At 46.3% G+C, this 24428-nt stretch overlaps 1 long non-coding RNA gene across 1 annotated transcript; it reads right to left on the bottom strand.

Moving 5' to 3' along the window:
- Positions 1-476: 476 nt before the first annotated feature.
- LOC128588255 (uncharacterized) lies at positions 477-23688 on the bottom strand. The gene is made up of 4 exons (XR_008380738.1): positions 23573-23688; positions 12967-13101; positions 3877-3979; positions 477-2648 (listed from the first exon to the last, which is right to left on the bottom strand). It is a non-coding gene; the product is annotated as an uncharacterized LOC128588255 (long non-coding RNA).
- Between the last annotated feature and the right edge of the window lie 740 nt (positions 23689-24428).

Below are 24428 nucleotides of genomic sequence, written 5' to 3'. Positions count from 1 at the left end.
CAGCACCTGGTCCAACTATACCTTTTTTTATAAACCAAAGTTTATCCTATATGTCTCAGAAACTGACTATAGATCCAAATTGAATTTATTTTTTGTTTAAGTAAGCATTGGCTGGGCACAGTGGCTCACTCCTATAGCACTCTGGGAGGCCATGGTGGGAGGATCCCTTAAGCTCAGGAGGTCAAGACCAGCCTGACCAAGATCAAGACCCTGTGTCTATAAAAAACAAGAAAAATTAGCCAAGCCTGGTGGTGGGCACCTGTAGTCCCAGCTACTCGGGAGGTTGAGGCAAAGGGATCACTCAAGCCCAGGAGTCTAAGGTTGCTATGATCAAGGCTGATGCCATGGCACTCTCCCCAGGGCAACTACTGCTGTTTTCCCTTTGAAAAGTACCACAGCCAAAAGCAAAATTTATAGGCTCTTAAGGCTGGGCGCCTGTGGCTCAGTGGCTAGGGTGTCAGCCACATACACCAGAGCTGGCAGGTTCAAACCCATCCTGGGCCTGCCAAAACAACAACAACTACAACAAAAAAACCAGCCAGGCATTGTGGCAGGCACCTGTAGTCCCAGTTACCTGGGAGACTGAGGCAAGAGAATCACTTAAGCCCAAGAGTTTGAGGTTGCTGTGAGTTGTAACACCATGGCATTCTACCAAGGGCAACATAGTGAGACTCTGTCTCAAAAAATAAACAAAATAGGCTCTTAAGCTCTTCAATTTTTCTTTAGTTGAAAACTTTTAGAATGTCCCAGCAACAGCTATATCTAAAAACAGGCATTTGCTCTCCAAAATTAAAAGTGGAGATGACTGAATGAATATATCTCTTGCCTATATAAGTTATACATTCCTAGGCTTTATCTGCATTTTATAATATTGCCCTTAAAAAATAATAAACTTAGGGTAACACCTATGGCTCAGTGGGTAGGGCACTGGCCCCACATACCGAGGGTGGTGGGTTTGAACCCGACCCCGGCCAGCCAAAATAGCAGTGACAACTGCAACAAGAAATAGCCGGGCATTGTGGCAGGCGCCTGTAGTCCCAGCTACTCAGGAGGCTGAAGCAAGAGAATCGTCTAAGCCCAAGAGTTGGAGGTTGCTGTGAGTTGTGACACCACAGCACTCTACCAAGGGTGACAAAGTGAGACTCTGTCTCAAAAAAAATAAACTTTTAATATTATAGTAAATCATGATGCTATTGTCATTTGTAAGACACACATATACATCTCTGTCTATATATGCATATACACTTATAATAAAATGTCACTATATCTGCTCTAGTTCAGGGCCACATCTTTCTGCCGCCCAAATTTCCCCTGTATTGAACTAAAATATCATCCTCCCAAAACTAAAACTGAAGTTGTCACTTCCTTGCTTGAAAGCCTTCAGTAGAATTTGTACATAGCTTTTCAAATCAAATGTTGAATATCTAGCTAATGACCAAAAAAGACCACCAGCCCACACAATCACAAATACCCCTCCCCTCACAGTAAGCCTTCGTCTGAAGTCTTCCTAAGGCGGCACATACCAGTGCTGATGACAAGTATGACAACGGACAGGGGCCTCGTAGGAGAAAGAATAGATAATGCCAGGCTCATAAAAATACTTTATCTTAAAAATTAGGTAAGTTTAATACCCGTATATAAACTGATACTTATTCCCATCACAATTTTTAAGTATAGTCCAAGACTAAAGAGGATTCTATTCTTCTTTTTAGACTAATTTAAAATCACAAAAGATTCCTTTTGTATAAGAGAACCTACTGATTCAATGAAGGTATTATCAATACTGAATCATATGTCCACTTCTTGAAGAAGGGCAAAAATAAAGCGGCAGTCTAAATTCTCTAAATTTTTCAGCTGTTGCTAACAGATGGTGCTGCCAAGATGAGGCAACGCAGGCTTGTCTAACACTGGTCCAAGGAATTTGCATATCTTATTTCTGAGGAAGAGAAAGCTGTAGGAGTCTGCATGGTAAATCACCTAGTGAGACCTTGGTTCTACACTGAGAAAATTCTCTGAAAGCCACAAGGCCCACGCCGTCACCTGACACTGCGTGAGTGCATCCAATACTGGATAAGACCATGCAGGAAAATGCCGTGGAAGCAAGCTCTTCTCTTGTCAGTTCAGAAGTGGGAAGAACTTACTTGATTGAAGTAGATTGTCTTGTCTTAATTCTATAAAAAGCCAAATTATTTCAGGGTTTTAAATGTCATGTGGAAAAGGTGCAGACCACAGAGAGGCTGAAACTCTACCTGTGATCCTCGGACACACAGTGCAGTTAATGACTCCCAAAGGTACAGAGCAGACATTCTTCAGTTACCGAGGCCTCTACAAAGCAACTTTCAAATGACCCAGGAGCCCCATGTATTTCACAGCCACAGAGGGGAGAACCAAATTGGGGTTTCCAACCAAAATTGTAAATGTTTCTTGGTAAAAGCCATTGTGGCGCCTCATCAGTAGATCCTAAGTTACTCTGGATTCCTCTGCAGTTGCCGTAGTGGCCGTGAGCTTGTCACGTCTTACTTGCCTGACAGCCCAGGTCTGAGGAAGAGAGAGCCAACAATCGCTTACTCAACAGGGCGTTGTGTCGTTTCAGATACGCTATTATGTCTCCTTGCTTTTTAACAATTTCTTCCAGGCTTGAAATAGTGCTGCAAATAATCAAAAATATAAAGGGGTTACACGTATTCACCAGTATCCCTTACTCTCCTTGCAAACAAGCGTCTTCCAGTTTTCAGGAACGCATGCTGTAATGGTTACCATTTCCTGCATGTCACACCAAGGCAATACTGCCAAACGACATGTTTTCATGAACCATGTAAAGTAACTTTCACTCTTGAAATAAATTAATTTTGTACAATTCTTCTTTTGGGGGGGCGAGGGGTAGAGACAGAGTCTCACTTTATTGCCCTTGGTAGAGTGCCATGGCATTTTAGCTCACAGCAGCCTCAAACTTTTGGGCTCAAGCGATCCTCTTGGCCTCACCCTCCCGAATAGCTGGAACTACAGGTGTCCACCACAACTCCCAGCTGTTTTTAGAGAAGAGGTCTCACTCTGGTTCAGCCTGGTCTCAAACCTATTAGCTCAGGCGATCCACCCGCCTTGGCCTCCCAGAGCACTGGGATTATAGGCGTGAGACACCAGGCCCAGCCCCTTACTTTCAATTTATATAGTTTTTTTAATAACCATTTTGACCCCAGTCTCTCAAACAGATATGGATGATATTGTAAGCCATGGAAGTTGCTTAGGAAGAGGCCACGACAGAAACAAGGTGAGGGGTGGGGGAGGGCAGACCCAGCTGGCTACTTGGGAGGTTGAGGCAAGAGGATCCCTTGAGTCCAGGAGTTCAAGACCAACCTAGCCAAGACAGATAGACCTACCCTGTGTCTCAAAAAAACAGAGAAACAGAGAAGCCAGCAGGTTTGTAGAAACCTACAAACAAAGCACTTCAGAGGGAACACCCGGTGACATAACATCAAAAGCTCTGAGAGGCTGACTGGTTGTCTAAATGGTTAACCTCACTTTTGCATGAAGCATATGAACCTTTTAGTAAATTTACATATGATTGTTTAATTTTTGTTTTCACATATACTCTCACTTTGTCACCTTCTGTAGAGTGCTGTAGCATCACAGCAACCTCAAACTCTTGGGCCTGAGTGATTCTCTTGCCTCAGCCTCTCAAGTAGCTGGGACTACAGGCAACTGTCACAATGCCTGGCTCGTGTCTGATGATTTAAGACTTAGTTTCACCACAGCTGAAAGGAAAGAAACAAATCTAACATAATTATAAATGCACAAATAGTCATAAATTCCAAACATTAAAATGGTTTCTAGCCTTCCAGGGGGAAAAAATTATTTTACTCCCCACCTGACCCTTACCTGAATCCAGTCTCGGAGGTAATATTGCTAGGGTAAGCATAGATTTTTTCTTCTTCAAGTACATCAGGTTGTGGTTTGGCTTTATTAAATTTTTAGACTTTCACTAAAATAATAAAGTCATTATTAGTAAGATCTAATTCTGAAAAAAGTCTATTTATTCAATTAAATTATTAGCTGTTCTTATTAACGTACTCAAGTTATTTCGACAACTACTACAACCTGTAGAAAGCCCCACAAAGATACGAATTAACATCACTTTGGTAGTAATAAGTATTTACATGGATGCCCAAATTCAGTTCTCACAGCCACCCCAGAGGGCAGATGCTCTGGTTACTCCACAAATGAGGAGGACATCAGGGCGGCGCCTGCGGCTCAGTAGGTAGGGCGACAGCCACGTATACTGAGGCTGGCAGGTTCAAACCTGGCCCCGGCCAAAACAACAAAAACAACAACAAAAAAAAAAACCTTGGTCGGTGCCTGTGGCTCAGTGGGTAGGGGGCCTGCCCCATATACCGAGGGTGGCAGGTTCAAACCCAGCCCTGGCCAAACTGCAAACAAAGAATAGCCCGGTGTTGTGGCAGAGACACACTGAAAAAACAAAACAGGATGCAGGACATCAGAGCCCCACTGTTGACACCACACTGGTCCAGGGGAAAATACAGAAAACACGTCTTCATTCCAAGACAGTGTGAGAAGCGCCTTGGGTAGAAGTTCGCACAAAGAGCTGAGTTGGCCTTACCAGGCAGTCCCCAACCCTGTAGGGGGTTCCCAGAGGAGGAAGAGGATAAAGCTTCATCACACAGATGAGGAGAATGGAGAAGGGCATTTCAGCTGTGGGAAGTGCCTGGGCAAACACTATGGTCTGGAGAAGGTGTGTATGTACACGGGTGGGGGTATCCATAGCAGGTGAGGCTGAACAGGTGGGCAGGGAACACATTTCGAGTGGCTGGTGTGTCATGCAGCCACATTTCCCTTTTATCCTGAGAGCACTGGCAGCCAGTGAAAGGATCTCACCATCATCCCTGAAGAGCAGGCTGGGGAGAGGCCATTCTGACACTGATGACAGGGATTAATACGAACAAACTCACCATGGCCAGAGAAAGGAACGAGTCGGAAGACGTCGGAGGGAGACCTACCGTGTGCCTACTGCACCTACCCAAATACGAGAAGAGGGGTGCCTCACCAAGGTGATGGCAGTCACCATAGAGAAAGATTTGAGTGACAGACAGACTGAATAGGACCGATAAGTGACTGACCATCAACCTTATCCAATCCTTGGCGAACGAGGTACAAGGAAGGACCCAGGGTGTCACCAGGCCTCTTAGGTTCTGACTGAACAGTGCTAATGGCTACGCTGTTAACTAAGTGGGGTCGTAAGGGTGGGTCCCTAATACAAGAGGATAGGTACCCTGTGAGAAGAGGCAGAGACACAGGGAAAGCCAGGCACAGAGAAAAGGCCATGTGTGGACAGTGAGGAAATGGCCTTCTGCAAGCCAGGAAGAGAGGCCTTGGGCAAGACCAGACCTGCTGATTCCCTGACCGTGGACTTTCAGCCTCTAGAAAAGTGAGAAAATTAATTTCTGGTGTTTAAGCCACCTACTCTGTAATCATTTTTTATGGCAGCCCCTGCAGACTAATACAAGTGGGAATAAGTCAGTGCAAAGAGGTAAAGACAGAGACAATGAAAGCTGCTGAGCCCAACTTCTCAGGTCTGACAACGCAGACGCAATACTCTGCATCTCTGGGTGACGGTCCTGGGGCTCTGCCCTTCCGAATGACGACTGGGATCTGGCTGCAACGAACACTCCCTACCACAGGTGGGGAGAAGTGGCACGGAGTGAGCCACACCTGCTCAATATAGGTAACGACTGTAACCCAGACGGCCACCTACGTACTCCAAATGATCAGAAGATTTAGCATGTCAGCTGGGGAAGGGGAGGCAGGTTAGGCCCAGGCACCAAATGTTTAAAAATCTCCACATGATATTTTTAAAATCTTTCCCTTTTTATAACAACTTTATTGAGATAAAGTATCATGTATCATACAATTCACCCATCTAAAGTGTACATCCACAGGCCTTTCTATGACTGAAAATAAAATAAAGTTAAAAATATAATGTTCAGAGGCCAGGTGCAGTGGCTCACACCTATAATCCTAGCACTCCGGGAGGCTGAGGCCAGTGGACTGCTTGAGCTCATGAGTTCCAGACCAGCCTGAGCAAAAGCAAGACCTTATCTCTACTAAAAATTAAAAAACTGAGGCAAGGGCTCGGCGCCTGTGGTTCAAGCTGCTAAGACGTCAGCCACATACACCTGAGCTGGCAGGTTTGAATCCAGCCTGGCCCGCCAAACAACAATGACAGCTGCAACCGAAAAATAGCCGGGTGTTGTGGCGGCGCCTGTGGTCCCAGCTACTTGGGAGGCGGAGGCAGGAGAATCACTGAGCCCAGGAGTTGGAGGTTGCTGTGAGCTGTGATGTCATAGCACACTACGGAGGGTGACAAAGTGAGACTCTGTCTCAAAAAAAAAAAAAAGTTACAGTTCTGCATGTTGTATGTGTGTGGTTTTTGTTTTTTGTTTTATTTATTTATTTTTTTTTAGAGAAAGAGTCTCATTTTATCACCCTTGGTAGAGTGCCAAGGCAACACACCCCTCAAAGCATCAGCTAATTCTGGAAAACAAGTAAAAAACAAGTTTCTTCCTCTTCCGTTTGTTCTTTCTTGTTTTTATTTTATTTTATTTTTTTTTTCAGTTTTTGGCTGGGGCTGGGTTTGAACCCGCCACCTCTGGCATATGGGGCTGGTGCCCTACTCCTTTGAGCCATAGGCGCCACTCTTCCGTTCTTTCATATGGTTCTCCTGGACTTTCTTCCATGTACTTATTCTGGAAACTGGAAATGGTTGTTGACCGAAAATAAAATAAACAACAAAAAACACCCTTTCCACCTTCTCCTTTACCACCGAAACTGCTGCTTGCCAGGTGTCAAGCTACTGATACTGTGCACTAATTGCTAAGCAGGGAAATAAATATGTGTCTACCAAAAATCAATGATAAACACACATGCAGCAGGGTGGCGCCTGCGGCTCAGTGGGTACGGTGCCGGCCCCATATACAGAGTTTGAACCTCACCCCGGCCAAACTGCAACAAAAAATAGCCGGGCATTCTGGCGGCGCCTGTAGTCCCAGCTACTTGGAAGGCTGAGGCCAGAGAATCAATTGTGTAAGCCCAGGAGTTGGAGATTGCTGTGAGCTGTGATGCCATAGCACTCTACCCAAGGTGACATAGTGAGACTCTGTCTCAGAAAAAATAAATAAATAAAAGAAACACATAAGCAGAAAAAAGCTGCATTTCCACCAGGGTCTCAGATGGTCAGGACAGGACAGCCCCTTGGACACGGGGTGGAGGTGGGGAACACAGCAGGTGAAGGCCAGGCAGCCTCCCGGACACCCTGGCCAATGCAAAGTGGTATCCAATCTCAAAGTAAAAAGAGAAATCGCATTTAGAGTCCAGTGAGTTTGGCTTTTTTTGTTTGTTTTTGAGACAGAGTCTCTCTCTGTCATGCTCAGTGGAGTGCTGTGGCATCACAGCTCATAGCAACCTCCAACTCTTGGGCTCAAGCAATCCTTTTGCCTCGGTTTTCTATTTTTAGTAGAGATGGGGTCTCTCTTTTGCTCAGGCTGGTCTTGAAACCGTGAGCTCAAGCAATCCACCCATCTCAGCCTCCCAGAGTCCTGGGATTACAGGTGTGAGCCACCGCGCCTGGCCTAAATATTTTTAAAAATTGGTGCAAAGGTCTTCAGTCTGTCACGGATTCACTCCTGTTCTACTCTTTCCCTTCTCACTACCAAACTTGACTATTCCTTAAAAAATGAGGAGAAAGAAAAATAATTGCTCTCCTTAAGACAGCTAGCTACCAGAGGCCAGGAAGGGTGGCAGGGAGCGGGGGAGACAGTGGGGATGGTTCATGAGTACAAAACTACAGTTAGAATGAACAATATTCAATAGCACAACAAAGAGACAACAACCAACAGAAAGTTAAAGTGCAAATTAAAATTAACTAAAAGAATCCCAGCCCTCAGGGAGGCTGAGGCGGGTGGATTGCTTGAGCTCAGGAGTTCCAGACACGCCAGAGCAAAACCGAGACCGCCTCTCTACCAAAAAATACAAAAAACTGAGGCAAGAGGATTGCTGAAGCCCAAGAGTTGAAGGCTGCTGTTGTGAGCTATGACACCACAACACTCTATGGAGGGTGACAAAGTGAGACTCTGTCTACAAAAATAAATAAATAGATAAAAGAGTGGAACTGGAATGTTCCCAACACAATGAAATGATAAATGTCTAAGGTAATAGACAGCTGATTATCCTGCCTAGATTAATCCACACTATGCCTATACCAGAGCATCACACGTACACCCTATAAAGATATGCAACTATTACATACTCTTAATAATTAAAAACAGAAAATTTGCAAAAGGAATTTATGACTAAGGCCTCAAAGGCAAACACAGCAATAATAAAAATAAATAATTGGATTTTAATTAAATTACAAAGCTTCTGTACAACAAAGGAAATAACAGTAAACAGACAACCTACAGAATGGGGGAAAATACTCTCAAACTGAACATCTGATAAAGGGCTGATATCCAGAATCAACAAAGAACTCAAAACAAATCGGCAACGAATCTACCATTAAAAAAGTGGGCAGAAAACATGAAAAGATGTTTTTCAAAAGACAGACAATTGGCCAAAAAAAATATGCTCAGCATCGAGGGACTTTACATAACAATTGCAATCAGTGTAACCTGGCTTATTGTACCCTCAATGAATCCCCAACAATTAAAAAAAAAAAAAAATGCTCAGCATCACTAGTGATCAGGGAAACGCAAATTAAAGCCACAATGAGGGCTCAGTGCCCATAGCACAGTGGTTACAGCGCCAGCCACATGCACCGAGGCTGGAGGGTTAAAACCCAGCCCAGGCCAGCTAAACAACAATGACAACTGCACAAAAACAAAACAAAATAGCTGGGCGTTGTGGCAGGCGCCTGTAGTCCCAGCTACTAGGGAGGCTGAGGCAAGAGAATCTCTTAAACTCAAGAGTTGGAGGTTGAAGCTGTGACGCCACATCATTCTGCCCAGGGAGACATAGTAAGACTGTCTCAAAAAATAAAATAAATAAAATAAAACCACAACGAGGTTCACATCTTATCCCTGTCAGAATGGCCATTACTAAAAAGTCAAACAACAGAAGCTGGCCTGGATGCAAAGAGAAAGATCGACACAGTGTTGATGGGACTGCAAACTAGTTCAGCCTCTACGGAAAACAGTCTGGCGATCCCTCAAAGAAATAAATGGAGACCTGCAGACCTACCTACCATTCGATCCAGCAATCCCACTACTGGGTTACCCAGAGGAAAAGAAGTCATTTTATCAAAAAGACACAAATGTTTATTTGCGCCCAAATGTTTATTCACAATTGCAAAGATGTGGAATCAACCTAAGTGCCCATCTTTATCCACTCATGAATTATAAATTATGAGTAGATAGATAAAATGTAGTGCATGTATACCACAAAGTACTACTAGTCATCTATAAAAAGGAATGAAATGGAGCCGCGTCCGTAGCTCAGGGGGTAGGGCCCCGGCCACATACACGGAGGCCGGCAGGTTAGAACCCGGCCTGGGCCACATAAACAATGACGACTATAACAAAAAATAGCCAGGCGTTGTGGCGGGCACCTGTACTCCCAGCCACTCGGGAGGCTGAGGCAAGAGAATCGCTTGAGCCCAAGAATTTGAGATTGCTGTGAGCTGTGATGCCACAGCACTCTACTTGGGGCTACAGCTTGAGACTCTGTCTTAAAAAAAAAAAAAAAAATGGAATGGGCTCAGCCCTGTGGCTCAAGCGTGTAAGGTGCCAGCCATATACACCTGAGCTGATGGGTTCAAATCCAGCCTGGGCCCGCCAAACAAAAATGACAGCTGCAACCAAAAAAATAGCTGGGCAGGCTTTGTGGCAGGCACCTGCAGTCTCAGCTATTTGGGAGACGGAGGCAGGAGAATCGCTTGAGCCCAGGAATTGGAGGTTGCTGTGAGCTGTGATGCCATGGCACTGTCACCCAGGGTGACAGCTTGAGGCTCTGTCTCAAAAAAAAAAAAACGGAATGAAATGATGTTTTTTGCAGCAACTTGGATGGTACTGGAGACCATTTCCTAAGTGAAGTGTCTCAGGAATGGAAAAACTAAATGTCACATACTCTCATGAATAACTGGGAACTGAATGAGAGACATACATGGGCACAGAAGGTGTTAACGACCTTGGAACCTGAGGGAGAGGTTGGGGGAATGGGGTGAAGACTCACCTGCCCCGTCCACCACACACTCTTCCAGTGGTGGGCACACTGCAACCCAGACCAAGCATTACACAGGCACCCATGTAACAGAAACATGGGTAGCCCCTTAATATTTGAAATTTCTGTTCTACAGTACACTGGGTGGTATGTATCTTTTTATTTTTAGAGTGATTTAGAGCGCCTACAAATGCAATCCTGTACCTAATTTGGCTAATTGTTAACTATAAATACAAACATACAAGTTGATTAAGCTGGTGACATCATTCACGTTTACAAATTCATCATTCCATTCATACTATAAATACCCTTCTCTTGAGGTTAAAGAGATCCACAAAAAAACAGTAAAACAAAACAAGAGATAAGGCCCCCACCTGACTTCCTCCTTGATAACCAGAGAAATTATTTCTTTCAACATGGACATATTTATTGTCACAAAATTATCAGCTTAATGCCACCAAGTTAGATGCTGTTATGGATAGAATTTACTGCCTAATAACACAGCAGCAGGAATGAAATCTAGATTTCTCCAGGGTTGGAATTTTTTCTCTTCCATTCTACTTTTCATATCTGAAGTATGAAATATCTGAATTTTTTCCCTTCCATTCTACTTTAACATATCTTAAGCCTACTTAATTTTACCACTGCAGATTTTCAGAAAGAAAGACAGATAGACCCCTCAGACAGTTTTAAACGTGGAAAAAAAGTGTATCCTTAAATGGTTTACCAGAGGAAACCATTCTTTTTTTTTTTTTTTTTTTTTTTTTTTTGTGGTTTTTGACCGGGGCTGGGTTTGAACCTGCCACCTCCAGCATATGGGACCGGCGCCCTACTCCTTGAGCCACAGGTGCCGCCCTCTTTCTTTTTTTTTTTTTTTGGTAGAGACAGAGTCTCACTTTATGGCCCTCGGTAGAGTGCCGTGGCCTCACACAGCTCACAGCAACCTCCAACTCCAGGGCTTAAGCGATTCTCTTGCCTCAGCCTCCCGAGTAGCTGGGACTACAGGCGCCCGCCACAACGCCCGGCTATTTTTTGGTTGCAGTTTGGCCGGGGCCAGGTTTAGAACCCGTCACCCTCGGTATATGGGGCCGGTGCCTTACCGACTGAGCCACAGGCGCTGCCCTTTTTTTTTTTTTTTAAGAGACAGTCTCACTCTGTCACCCTCTGTAGAGTGCCATAGCGTCACAGCTCATAGCAACCTCCAGCTCTTGGGCTTAGGCAATTCTCTTGCCTCAGCCTCCCGAGTATGTGGGAGTACAGGCACCTGCCACAATGCCTGGCTTTTTTTGTTTGTTTGTTTGCAGTTTGGCTGGGGCCAGGTTTGAACCTGCCACCCTCAGTATATGGGGCCAGCACCCTACCCACTGAGCCACAGACGCCACCCTATTTTTTTTTTTTTTAACAGACCTGGGCTGTTAAACCCACCTGGGTTTGAACCCACCAGCCCTTGTGCATGTGGCTGGTGCCCTACCTACAGAGCTACAGGCACAGCCTGCATCTATAATTTTGTTATTTACTTATTTTGTATTTCTTTATTTTAAATTTTTTTTAATTATTTTTTTTTTTTGAGAAAGAGTCTCAGTATGTCACCCTCCGTAGAATGCCATAGCGTCACAGCTCACAGCAACCTCAAACTCTTGGGCTTAAGCAATTCTCTTGCCTCAGCCTACCAAGTAACTGGGACTATAGGTGCCTGCCACCATGCCCGGCTATTTTTTGTTGCAGTTGTCATTGTTGTTTAGCTGGCCCAGGCCAGGTTAGAACCCACCAGGCTTGTTGTATGTGGCTGGTGTCGTAGCCACTGTGCTATGGGCACTGAGCCTATTTTTTTTTTTTTTTTGGGGCACTGAGCCTATTTTAAATTTTATTTTATCTATTTTTTTTTTTTCTAGAAAACAGTCTCAGTTTGTCGCCCTCGGTAGAGTGTCGTGGTGTCACAGCTCACAGCAACCTCCAGCTCTTAGGCTTAGGCAATTCTCTTGCCTCAGCCTCCTGAGTAGCTGGGACTACAGGCGCCCACCACAACACCTGGCTATTTTTTGTTGCAATTTGGCCGGGGCTGGGTTCGAACCCACCACCCTTAGAATATGGGGCCCAAGCGCCCTACTCACTCAGCCATGGGTGCCTCCCCTATTTTAAATTTAAATGACAGGCTTGGTGCCTATAGCTCTGGCTATAGGGCTGGCCAGTTTGAACCTATCCTGGGCCTGCCAAAACAACAATGACAACTACAACAAAAAAATAGCCAGGCGTGTGGCAGGTGCCTGTTTTCCCAGCTACGTGGGAGGCTGAGGCAAGAGAATCGCTTCAGCCCAAGAGTTTGAGGTTGCTGTGAGCTGTGACGTCACAGCACTCTACTGAGGAAGACTTAGTGAGACTCTGTCTCAAAAAAAATTTTTTTTAATGGTAAACTTAGGGCCAGGTGCAATGCCTCATGCCTATGATGGGAGGCCAACGAGGGTGGATTGCCTGAGATCATGAGTTCAAGATCACCCTGAGCTAGGGTGAGACCCATCTCTACTAAAAATAGGAACACAAGCTGGATATTGTGGCAGGTGCCTGTAGTTCCAGCCGTTAAGGAGGCTGAGGCAGGATTGCTCAAGTCCAGGAGTCTAGGTCGCCCAGAGCGACGGAGTGAGACTCTGTCTCCTAAAAATAAAATAGACGTGGAGCAACATCACGTCACTCAGATAACTGGCTATGCTTCACCCTGGGACAGAACAGCCTGCTTGTGATTCTCACCTGTGTAAATGAGCAGACACACGAGGGAACAGATCAGTTCCAGGGCCAGGACAGCAAAAATGAGGTCCAGGTACAGTCTGCTGGGCTCGGGAAAGGAGTGCTGCACACACAGGATGAGCAGAAGCGCCGTGTTGCCTAAGGGAGGGAAACAGAAACATGGGGTATGAGGACAAATACATACAGGGTCTCTGTGTGATATACAGTGTGGCTGTAAAGTTCCTATGCAAAAATTGAACTTGGCGGCCACTCTGCGTATTTGCCCTTTGGCGCTTCACAGAGCTCCAGAAGCCTCTGCAACTTACAGAGCGATAAGAGCAACAGCAGGGTGTTTTGTCATGCAGGGACTGAAAGGGTGTGAAATCTTTCTTCCCCATCTTCAAGGTCACTACTGACATTCCCATAACGAAGTACAGGTTAACGAGAGGAAAGCATAACATCCTTCATTCAGTCCAAGTTTTACCTGACATGGGAGCCTTCAGAAATGAATAACCAAAGACCTAGGGAAAACTGTCTATTTTTATTCTTAGGTTCAGTGGAGAATGGACATCTGTGTGGAATGTGCCTGGACAAAGTACAGGGGGTTAGGGGGCAGCAAAGCCTGTCTGTTTAGATTCTTCTTAGTCCTCTGTGTAGCATCCCCCCTCAACCCATCCCCAATGGGGCAGGGAGGGTGAAAGTGGCCTTTCTAGGTTTTATGGCTTGCTTTGGGAGAAAGTTCTAGTTTCTTTCCCTCTTACGCCATCCCTTCCTCCCTTCCATTCATTTGCTTTTAAGAAGGGGTTTCAAAAAGTGGTATAATTACAGGTGTGAGCTACTGCACTTGGCCACAGAGGAGTTCTAGTTTCTGTGACCCACTTTTGGGAAGAGGAATTCTGGTGTCCATGACTCACTGGAAGAGAAAGATAAGAGGCAGGAAGTCAGGAGGTAAAGGTCAAGGGGAACTGGCCTCTGAGGCCCTTCCCATTTTTTTGAGGTAAAGGTATAGAACCTGCCAACGCGCCACAGTTGGGGTATCGTGTTTTGAATTCCAACAGTTACAATATTTGATTTTTAGGAGGTGTGGTGGCTTATGCCTGTGATCTCAACACTTTAGGAGTCTAAGGCAGGAAGATCATTAGAGGCCAGGAGTTTTAGACCAGCCTAGGCAACATAGCAAGATGCCTTCTCTATAAAAAACAAAAACAAAAACAAAAACAAAGAAATTAGCTAGGCATGGTGGTGTGTCTATAGTCTCCACTACTCAGGAGGCTGAGGCAAAAGAGCTGCTTGAGGCCCAGACTTTGAAGCTATAGTGAATTATTATTATTATTTTTTTTTTGTAGAGACAGAGTCTCACTTTATGGCCCTCGGTAGAGTGCCGTGGCATCACACAGCTCCCAGCAACCTCCAACTCCTGGGCTTAAGCGATTCTCTTGCCTCAGCCTCCCGAGTAGCTGGGACTACAGGTGCCCGTCACAAGGCCCGGCTATTTTTTGGTTATAGTTGTCAATGTTGTTTGGTGGCCCAGGCTGGATTCGAACCTGCCAGCTCCAGTGTATGTGGCTGGTGCCCTAGCCACTTGAGCTACAGGCCCTGAACCTATTTCCCCATTTTCTTTGTGCCCCAGCCCCCTCCCCCAGGGCTGCAATTCTTAACCTGTCTCTGGCATTCCACAATATTTTGAAGAAAATGATGGAGGCTTTATTAAGAGTACTTTTAAAATACACTTAAAGTTAAGACAGAAATATTTTAGTGTACTAATGGAGACAGGTCACCCTGACAGACTCTCCAGGAGACTTCAGTTTGCAGACACCTGATGCTCCATGTGTGTGGACTGCAACCTCACGCTGCAGTCAGTCTTGCTTAAAGGTATTCTCTTGACACCAGCAGTTCCCTCTGGTCTCTGCTGCATACAAACGAACCACAGCAATCTCAGTCTCAGAGCCTTCCAGAAAACGATCACACACAAGGCACTGTGCCCAAGGTAAAGGGGACACAGGAGATTGCACGTTCACTGGGGAGGTCAGGAATAAAGATCCAAAGGACTAAACAGCACTATAAAAACACACTGCAGAACACAGGACGTGGACTGTGCGGACAGCATGATGGGAGAGCAAATGAAAAGCACAAACGATACAATTGTTTAGGTCAGCTAACTGCACCATGAGATGGAAATGAAGCTTTCATGGATAAAGGGAAGCCTGAGGCCAGGAGTGGTGGCTCACGCCTGTAATCCCAGCACTCTGGGAGGCTGAGGCAGGTAAATGCTTGAGCTCAGGAGTTTGAGACCAGCCTAAGTCAGAGTGAGACTTCATCTCTACTAAAAATAGAAAAAACTAACAGGGTGTGGTTGCATGACAAGGCCATGGCACTCTAGCCTGGGTAACAGCGTGAGACTCTGCCTCAAAATATAAAAATAAAATAATGAGAAAAAAAAGAGAGAGAGAGAGAGAACCTGAGAACAGGACTCTGATACAGAGAATAAGTGCTCTTTTTTGAAGACAGTCTCACTCTGTCACCCTGGGTAAAGTGACATGGTGTCACAGCTCACAGCAACCTCAAACTCTTGGGCTCAAGTGATCCTCCTGCCTTAGCTTCCTGAGTAGCTGGGACTATAGGTGCCCACCATGATGCCTGGCTAGTTTTTCTATTTTTAGAGCTCAGGAAATCCATCCATCTTAGCCTCCCAGAGTGCTAGGATTATAGGCCTGAGCCACTATGCCCTGATTTCTTTTGATTTTAAATTTTGTTTTCTTCTATTCAAATGACTAGAAAACCAATCTGGGCCTGGCAGTGAGAAAGCCAAATCTTAACTAACCACTGGACACCCAGGACAAGGACTCTTTTCTTTGAAGGAGGTAGAGAATGGGGGAAATGCTGTTAAGGGATGGTTAGAGGGCATGGCCCCATGTAGGGAGGACTCCTCAATTTCCCAGCTCAGGCATTCAGCGCTGCGGACACTCCCTGTCTGTTCTGCTCTGACTACCCGTGGTACAATTCCAATCGTTCCTGCCTCCCCAAGACCTCTCTGCCCTCCCCAAGACCTCTCTGTCCTCCCCAAGACCTCTCTGCCCTCCCCAAGACCTCTCTGCCCTCCCCAAGACCTCTCTGCCCTCCCCAAGACCTCTCTGCCCACCCCAAGACCTCTCTGCCCTCCCCAAGACCTCTCTGCCCTCCCAAGACCTCTCTGCCCTCCCAAGACTTCTCTGCCCACCCCAAGATCTCTCTGTCCTCCCCAAGACCTCTCTGACGCTGGCTCCTGCTTGCTGGGCAGATGTCCAGCCTTCACAGATGCTTCTCCCTTAGCTGATGTCTGTGCATCCCTCTGTGCCCAGATGGGGATTCCTAGGCAACCTTCCTGGACACCCCCAATCTGGATCATGCCAGCCGGCTGTGTCTTCCAAAGCATTCTGTGCTCGCCTCTTCTCCCACACCGCCCTGTGATGGTCTCCTTACTTACCACTTCCCTGCTAGACCTCACTGGGGCCACCAACTCTTATTTGTCTTCGTAATCCCTGCACCCAACACAGTCTCATGGCTATCACTCAGCGAACAGCTGAGGGATGAATGTTCCATCCATCATCACTGCAAACCTATCCCTGCATCATCAAAGACGTAGGCTAATCAAGAAAGACCAGGACAGTGAGGGGGAACCAACTCTGACCAGAGGCAGTGACAGGCAGTGAGAGTTAAGGGTATGCCGAAGCAAGCTGCCTGCGTTCAGACACAAGTTCTGCTGCTTACCAATCGAGTGCAAGTTACTTCCCCTCTTTGTGCCTCAGTTTCCTCATCTAAAAAGGGAACTAGGTTGGGAGCAGTGGCTCACACCTGTAATTCCCAGCACTTTGAGAGGCTGAAGCAGGAGGATCCCTTGAGCTCAGGAATCCAAGACCAGCCCAAGCAAGAACAAGACCCTGTCTCTACTAAAAATAAAAAAAATTAGCTGGACATTGCAGTGGGCATCTATAGTCCCAGCTACTCAAGAGGCTGAGGCAGGAGGATCACGTGAGCTCAGGTGTTTGAGGCTGCTGGGATTGAGGCTGACCTAGGGCAATAGAGTGAGACTCTGTCTTAAAATAAAATCAAATTAAAATTTTAAAAAATAAAACAAAATAGAGACCAATAATAGCACCTGGTTCATCACTTTGTTGGGGATATTAAATGAGTAACCACACATATACCACTCAGAGCACTGACTGACAGAGTAAGCAATGAGTAAGGGTTAGCTGCTATTTTCTCTTTTTAACTCTTGTTTCTTACTGCCTCCTTATTGTGGGCTAAAGTTTAGTCCCACCCAAAGTCTACCACTCCTCTTTGGGAAGTAAGTAAGCCCTGAAGACTTCCCCTCACAAATGGAAATTAGCGCCCTCATATGAGAAGGTGCCATCTTGGATGCAGAGAGCAACCCTCACCAGGGCCCTGCTGCCTTGAACTTGGACTTGCCAGCTTCCAAAACTTATCAGCAATAAATTTCCATTTCTAAATGACCCAGCCTAAGTATTTTGTTGACACAGCTCAAACGAATAAAGACTCTAACCACACAATCTCTACCATTCTAACCCCTCAACCTGTCTTTCCTCTCCATCCTCACGTAGTGCAGACCTTCAGCATCTATCATGGGTGTTTTTTTTTTTTTTGTAGAGACAGTCTCACTTTATGGCCCTCGGTAGAGTGCCATGGCATCACACAGCTCACAGCAACCTCCAACTCCTGGGTTTAAGCGATTCTCTTGCCTCAGCCTCCCGAGTAGCTGGGACTACGGGCGCCCGCCACAACGCCCGGCTATTTTTTTTTTTTTTTGGTTGCAGTTTGGCCGGGGCCGGGTTTGAACCCTTGGTATATGGGGCCGGCGCCCCACTGACTGAGCCACAGTCGCCGCCCCTACCGTGGGTTTTTACTAGACCTTTTAGTCTCCAGGCCTTGGCAACCCCCTCCTCCCCACCACTGCTGCCAGAGTTAGTCTAAGATAAACATTAGTATTTCTTTCCTCAAAAACCTTGGATTCCTCCCCATTTTCCTCAGGACAAAGTTAGAATTCTTAGTCTCACCATCTACTGCTCAACTGCTTCAGTCTCTTCCCGGGCCACATTTTAGGACATGCTCCCACTGTGTCCCCCTCTTGGTGCTGACTGCCCATTATCCCCACCACATACGAAGCCCTCCCAGTCCCCACACCGCCAGTGTTCATCTTCCCCGCCTGTGTAAATGCTTGTCTCCGCAAGGCCACACAGTAGCCTCTGTGAGCCAGCCACCCCCAGGGGCTGTGACAGGTCAACACACAGAGGTGGTGTTGCAAGGAACCAGGCCTGCTGTGCGGACATGTATGTGTGGTGCATGTCCAGTCTGTGAAAATCAGGCCACCTTACGGAGCCGGCCAGTGTGGGCAGTGTCCGCTGTGGAGGGTCCACTGCCTGCTATCTGACCCCTTTTCCCTGCTCTGCCACTGTCTCCCTGCAATGGTCATCTGACATCACAGGTTTTGTCTCTAGGAGTTTGAGTTGGGTCTACTTCGTATCTTCCATTGTCTCCAATCTTTGAACACACAGAAAACAGTTATGGTGATTTTCAATGTCCTTGTTCGCTGTTTCTAGCATAAGTCATTTCTGGATCGCTTTCAAATGACTCATTATAGGCACATGTTCCTGCCTCTCTGAATGCCTCGTAATTTTGTTTTTGTTTTCATTTTCCTTTTTGTCTTTTTATTTGTTTTTTTAATTTTTGTTTTAGTGGATTTCTTTTTCTTTTTCTTTTTTTTTTTTGAGACAGGGTCTCATTTTGTCGCCCTGGGTAGAGTGCTGTGGCATCACCACTCATAGCAACCTCTAACTCTTGGGCTTAAGCGATTCTCTTGCCTCAGCCTCTCAAGTAGCTGGGACTACAAGCGCCCGCCACAACGCCCACCCAGCTATTTTTGTTATTGTTGTTGCAGTTGTCATTGCTGTTCAGCTTTCCAGGGCCGGGTTTGAACCCGCCAGCCTCCATGTATGTGCTTGGTGCCCTAACCACTGTGCTGCAGGCGCCAAGCCACAGATTTCTTTTTTACTTTTTTTTCTTTTGTTAATCTACATACCAGGTAGCTTTTGACTAAATGACAGACATTAGAAAATGGGCGGCGCCTGTGGCTCAGTGAGCAGGGCGCTGGCCCCATATACAGAGGGTGGCGGGTTCAAACCCCGCCCCGGCCAAACTGCAACAAAAAAATAGCCGGGCGTAGTGGCAGGAGCCTGTAGTCCCAGCTACTCGGGAGGCTGAGGCAGGAGAATCGCCTAGGCCCAGGAGTTGGAGGTTGCTGTGAGCTGTGTGAGGCCACGGCACTCTACCGAGGGCGATAAAGTGAAACTCTGTCTCTACAAAAAAAAAAAAAAAAAAAAAGAAAATGTATCTCTTTTGGTGTTGGATGTTCCTGTATTCCGATATTCTTTAGTTTTGTTGTGGAATGCAGTTACATTACTCAGAACTCAGAAATAGTGATCTTTTAGGTCTTAGCTTTACGAGATTAGGTGGGGGCACAGCTGTGTTTAGTCTAGGGCTGTCTATTCCCCCTCTATTGTAGGGACACCTTTCCGAGTGCTCTACATGGATACCCCATGAAGTATGAGGTTTCCAGTCTGGTTAGCGGGTTGAATATGTACTATTCCTGGTCCTGCATAGAGGGACTATTCTATCTAATGCTTTTAGGTGTTTTTTTTCAAGGCCACAGCAGTTTCCTTAGACTCCGATCAGGACTCTGCTGAATACTTTGGGGACCCTCTACAGATCTTTTCAGGGTTCTCCCTCCTTGTAACTCTCATTTCTCTGTGTACTCTGTCCTGTCAACTCAACTTGCTTTGGTGTCCCAGACACTCAGCGCCAGAGCCCACTGTACTCTGCCTGGGTTCCCTTCCCCACCACAGCCTGTAAACTCTATCAAGGCAGCAAGTTGGGGTAATGACAGGGCTCACAACATTTGTTTCTCATCTCTGAGATCACTGTCCTTCACTGCCTGATGTATAGGATCTTGAAAAATGTTGTATCACACATTTTTTTTTTTTTTTGAGACAGAGCCTGAAGCTGTCACCCTGGGTAGAGTGCCATGGCATCATAGCTCAGTGCAACCTCCAACTCCTGGGCTTAAGCGATTCTCTTGCCTTAGCCTCACAAGCAGCTGGGACTATAGGCGCCCGCCATCACGCCCACCCATTTCTTGGTTGTAATTGTCATTGTCTGACAGGCCCGGGCTGGACTTGAACCCGCCAGCTCTGGCGCATGTGGCTGGTGCCTTAGCTGCTTGAGCTACAGGCACCGAGCCTGTATCACACGTTATATCTAGTTTTTTGGTTTTGTCTTGGCTGGAAACAGAAATCCCTACTGAAATCTCATACGTCTCTATCATAACTTGCAATACTAAGCACATAGTGTTGCAGTTGTCAGAATGAGGTGTGCTGAACAAGCCAGGGACTCTACTATCTTGTTTTCTTTGTAATTTTAACACCTGATACTTAGCAGGTGCTCAATGTGTGCTGAATGAATTAAAGACTACCCAACTACTTGAACACTTAGTATCTGGCAAATTTAAACAAGGCTAGCACTAAAATCTTGCCTATAAGACAATAATCTATTTCTTTTTCCCTCCCACTATCACTTTCATGTGCCTCTTTTTCTTTTCTTTTTTTTCTTATTTTGTCACCCTCTGTAGAAAGCTCTATCATCACAGCTCATAGCAACCACAAATTCTCGGGCTCAAGCCATCCTCTTACCTCAGTCTCTCGAGTAGCTGGGACTATAGGCATCCCCCAGGAAGCTCAGCTAGTTTTTTTTTTTTTTTTCTATTTTTAGTAGAGATGAGGTCTCACTCTTACTCAGTATCGTCTCAAACTTCAGAGCTCAGGCCATCCACGACCTTGGACTCCCAGAGTGCTGGGATTACAGGTGTGAGCCACTGTGCCCGGCCCAGTCTTTGACTTTTAATTCACTTAATGTGTCTGGGCATACGACATGGTCCATAATTTTTAGCTTTTTAGTGAATGCTAGAAATCATGTCTACCTAATACCATAAGCAGGCAACTTACACAGACCTAAAGTAATTTAGATACGGAATTGTTGTTAAAAGAGTAATCTCCAGAATTTGATGAAAACAGATTTCTAGAGTTGTAGTGATCCTAAAGCTAAAAACTACACACCCAAGAACCCTAGCATGATCCAAAAAGCACTTATTACACGTTTTTCTTTTTCTTTTTTTTTTTTTTTTAGAGACAGAGTCTCACTGTACCGCCCTCAGGTAGAGTGCCGTGGGGTCATACGGCTCACAGTAACCTCTAACTCTTGGGCTTACGCGATTCTCTTGCCTCAGTCTCCCGAGTAGCTGGGACTACAAGCGCCCGCCACAATGCCCAGCAATTTTTTGTTGCAGTTTGGTCGGGGCTGGGTTTGAACCCGCCACCCTTGGCATATGGGGCCGGCGCCTTACCGACTGAGCCACAGGCGCCGCCCTACATGTTTTTCTAAATCCCTCAATTCCCATCATTTGTTTTCCCACAAGCTCACATTTAAAATTCACAAACGATGGATTTTACTTTCAATATACATTAGTCTCAATTCTACTTGTCGATCTTACAGTTTACTTTTCCATTTTATCAAATAAAAAAATAGAAAATTTTAATCGTTTTCAAAATTGTTTGCTCTTCATTTCACCAAGATAATTTAACCATGGCCACTTTTTGCACAAGAAGCTGAGCTCTCCTAGTGCTGGAACTGTGTTTCATATTTAACCACGGCCACTATTTGCACAAGAAGCTAAGCTCCACTAGTGCTGGAATTGTGTTTCATATTTAACCAGGGCCACTATTTACACAAGAAGCTGAGCCCTCCTAGTGTTGGAACTGTGTTTCATATTTAACCACGGGCACTATTTTCACAAGAAGCTGAGCTCTGCTAGTGTTGGAACTGTGTTTCATATTTAACCACGGGCACTATTTTCACAAGAAGCTGAGCTCTGCTAGTGCTGGAACTGTGTTTCATATTTAACCACGGGCACTATTTTCACAAGAAGCTGAGCTCTGCTAGTGCTGGAACTGGGTTTCATATTTAACCACGGCCACTATTTTCACAAGAAGATGAGCTCTGCTAGTGCTGGAACTGTGTTTCATATTTAACCACGGCCACTATTTACACAAGAAGCTGAGCTCCACTAGTGCTGGAACTGTGCTTCATATTTAACCACGGCCACTATTTACACAAGAAGCTGAGCTCCGCTAGTGGTGGAACTGTGTTTCATATTTAACCACGGCCACTATTTGCACAAGAAGCTGAGCTCCCCTAGTGCTGGAACTGTTTCATGTATCTTTGGCTTTTCCTGATGCTCTTAATCCAATGATAGGATCATAGCAACATTCCTATTAATTTACTAACCTAGTGTTTTATTGTAATTGTCAATTCTGCATTTCTCAAGGGCAAAAATATTATTACATGCCAATGGAAAATCCAGTTAATTCTGGACACAAATACCACGTACATGTTTGTCCAAAAAAAGTCTTAATATACTTAAGATTTCTGCAATTATGTTATCATTCTGTACAACGTACAATGTAAACTGAGCCACCGATACTTTTAAAGTAATCTGATTTTGATCTACCTCTTTTTTTTTTTTTTTTTGGAGACAGAGTCTCACTTTGTAGCCCTTGGTACAGTGCCCTGGGGTCACAGCTCACAGCACCTAAAACTCTCCGGCTTTCAGCCTTCCGAGTATGCGGACTACAGGCGCCCGGTTATTTTATTTATTATTATTTATTTTTATTTATTTATTTATGTTTTTGCTGTTTTCGGCCGGGGCTGGGTTTGAACCCGCCACCTCTGGCATATGGGGCCAGCGCCTTACTCCTTTGAGCCACAGGCGCTGCCGGCGTTCGGTTATTTTTAGAGACGGGGGTCTCGCTCTGGCTCAGACTGGTCTCGAATCCGTGAAACTCAGGCGACCCACCCGCCTCGGCCTCCCAGAGTACGGGGATTACCGGCGTGAGCCCCCGCGCCGGGCCCAGATCTACCTAAGAGTTAATAACCTTTAATCAGAAACGTTAATAACCTTTTCATTCCTAACAAGCCTGGACTCAAAGCAGCACCTGACACTGTTTTTCTCTAATGTGGGTTTCTGGAAGATGACAGCGAGCCATGGATCTGCTCGCAGGACGCCAGCGTCCGGGCAAAACGTCGCAGTCCCTCCAGGTCCTCAACCCAAGTAGAGACTCCAGCCAAAGCAAGGGAAACGCCAGGAGGGGATATGGCGCGCTGGTGGCGTCTGACCCCGGCTCGGCCCCGCGGCCGCGCGGGAAACTGGCCAGCAGGCCCAGCGCGCGTCACCTGCAGGGCCCAGTTCCGGGACTCGGGACGCGCGCCACGCGAGGCTAAGCGCCAACCAGGGACCCCGGCCGCGCGCCCGCCGCCAGAGCCCCGCCTCCACCCAGGAAACACCGCCGGGAGCTGCCACGCCGCTGAAGCCCCTGCGGCCCGCACCTCCCCGCAGCCCGGGGCTCGGCCGGCCCTGCACAGGCGGCGCCGCAAAAGGTGGCTGTCCTCCCGCGGTCTCCGCCCTGTGCGCCTCCGCACGGGAAGAGGGGACTCCGGGGCTGTCCGCCCGCCACTTCCATGAACTCACGTCCTCCATCCTGCCGCTAGCTGCCATTTCCGGACGCCGGAGCCCGAGGCCCCAGCCGGCTGGGCCTCCATCTGTGCGTAGGAGCCACGGGCCCAGGAAAATCGCCACCTTCTAAGACCAGCTGGGCCCCGCCCCAGACACGCCCCCCTCGCTGCGCGCCCTGCCCGCGGCAGGCCAAGGCCCGCCTCCTCCCTCCTGATTGGTTGAGGAGCAGGGAGGGCGTGCCCATCTCTGAAGACGGCGTCTGTGGGCGGAGTCGCAGCTTGGATCTCCTAGGTTCCCGAGCATCCCTGGCCACAGCCGCCTGGCCTGAGACTTGGGCGTTAAAGGATGCGCTGCTAGTCCAAGAATTTATTTTCGGCGGCCGCTTGTTTTTAAAACGTTGACTTTTTGTGGTCTTGTGTAGTTTTGGTTTGCACACACAGCCGTATGCCAGACCTGCGGTAAAATCCTACACCACCAGCAGGGGGACAGGAGCAAAATAACAAATCCACTCTCTGTGACCTACTCAACACATTCCACCCGTGGGAAACAAAACGGGAAAGTCTATGGCTTTTGTGTTTTTTTAATAAAATAAAGAAAACGTTTATGAATTTTTGTGAAAATGCCTGATTATTGTAAAAATGCAAGCAAACAAGGAAAGTGAAGTTTTCTACTGTCAGACTGGAAAGAAAACCTTGATACTAATTGGAGTAATATACATTTTCATACTTTTTAATGATTATTTGTACATTCACTATAGCATGATCCCGTTTAATGATGTTGGTTGATTAAAACAACAGTACTTAAGGTCGGTTAAAAAAAAGGTGGTGCTAAGACTCCATGTGATCTTAACTCTCATAATCCTGAAATTCTC

This window comes from Nycticebus coucang, chromosome 6, assembly GCF_027406575.1.
Source record: "Nycticebus coucang isolate mNycCou1 chromosome 6, mNycCou1.pri, whole genome shotgun sequence".
Taxonomy (NCBI): domain Eukaryota; kingdom Metazoa; phylum Chordata; class Mammalia; order Primates; family Lorisidae; genus Nycticebus; species Nycticebus coucang.
This window is presented reverse-complemented; position numbering and strand designations above follow the sequence as displayed.